Here is a 1,733-nt window from a genome sequence, read left to right as displayed (position 1 = left end):
TATTCTCCAGATATGACACTATCAGATTACCATCTTTTTCGTTCGCTGCAACATCATCTTAATGGGAAAACGTATGTAAATGTGGAAGGTGTTAAAGAGGGCATCGACATGTTTTTTGCTCCATACCAAAGTGATTTCTTTAATCGGGGCATTAAAAACCTGACTGTAAAATGGAAAAGCATCATCGATAAGAATCGAGACTATTTCATTTAATAAATATTTTTCTTTGATATATAAGTTGTTCGGGTTTTTTCATCTAAAAAAAAGCGATATTAATTTCTTGACGACCTAATATTTAATTTAACATATTGAGACACACATTACTGTGTTCTTCTTCTAAATTTCTAAATTTAGAAACTGTTGTAACCTGCTAATGTTGCATATGTATCCATTCTTTGCACCAAAATAATGATATGAATAATAACAGTGACATATTTAGTTTATTTATTATATAGTTATCTCCGTACTCATAATTTGCACATGTAGTTACAGGAAACATGAAATAAAAAAAACAGAATATAGCTCTGTGGTTTCTTCTTAATTTTTAGCACTATTTATAATTGTTATATTTTGTTTTTAAAAAGATAAATTGCCCAGAGAGCCATTTAGTGTTCTTTAAGCCTATGTGATTATCAAATTGCAACGTTACTGGTCTTACCAATTTAATTACAATAATTAATTAGTAGAATGCACTTGCAACTAACATTATTTCTGGTTACTAACCCTGAAAATACCTCTAGGGACCACATGTAGCATCATATTGAGTAACTTTATGTCTTTACCTGTTAAACTACTCAGTGTAAAGAACTAACAAAAAATATGTGTGAAATTACTTAATGTTTATGTAAGATGCATAGGGACCCTAGAAATAATTAATGGAAGTAATTGGACTATTGATAGTATTTTTGTTTAAATTATTTTTCCTCTTTTTTTCTTGTTACTCAGAAAAAAAAGGCGTAAGCCGAAACGTTCGTAATAAGATGTTAAATTCTGGAGTTTATATCATTTTCAACTTACTTATACCGTATGTGTGGATTTTAAAAGTTTTTCTTTAACGAAACTACTTTCGTCGAACAGTTACATACAGAATTCTAAACATTCTGTTCAGGAAATTTTGTTGTACTTAAACTTTTCTATGTTAGAGCATCTCAGGTCTATCCTACCTTTCATCTGATTCATCTTATTTGACGTTTCACAAACTACTTTTTTTGTATCTCTATGAGGGACGTAGACTATTTTTTTTAGATACACACATTAATTCTGACGTGAACTCTTGATTGTTTAGTTGGTTAATTATTACTTAACTTGATTTGTCTATACATTTCTTTATTGTACAAGGTATTTCCACATTAACAAATGGTATTGAAGTAGGCTGATTTTAACGTTTGTAAGAATGCCGACTTTTGAAATAAAAGTCTGGGCTACGGTTTTAGACTCGTATCCTGTTTCAAATTCGTGTTATAAGTATAAGAAAGGAACACATTTAATGCTGAAAATTGCATTACCAGATATGATTTATTTTGAATACGTATACGTATATATATATTGCATTCACTTATTTTCATAAAATTTTATCTTTTAAATTTGACACTGAAATGCAGTGATTCTTTTTTGTCGTTGTAAAAGTGTACATTGTCGTAGGTAACTATGTAATTATTGTTGCATAATACAATGGTAGTGAAGTTGCAATATTTCTATATGATCATGTAAATATTGTATAACTTACGTAAATA

At 29.1% G+C, this 1,733-nt stretch overlaps 1 protein-coding gene across 1 annotated transcript in view; it reads left to right on the top strand.

The window, feature by feature from the left end:
* The window catches only part of LOC106458963, an 89,201-nt gene that overhangs the window by 68,012 nt on the left and 19,456 nt on the right, over positions 1-1,733 (top strand). The window lies entirely within an intron of this gene.

Source organism: Limulus polyphemus, unplaced genomic scaffold (genome assembly GCF_000517525.1).
Source record: "Limulus polyphemus unplaced genomic scaffold, Limulus_polyphemus-2.1.2 Scaffold538, whole genome shotgun sequence".
NCBI classification, from domain to species: domain Eukaryota; kingdom Metazoa; phylum Arthropoda; class Merostomata; order Xiphosura; family Limulidae; genus Limulus; species Limulus polyphemus.
Note: the sequence above shows the minus strand (reverse complement) of the source record. Positions and strands in the feature narration are given on the sequence as shown.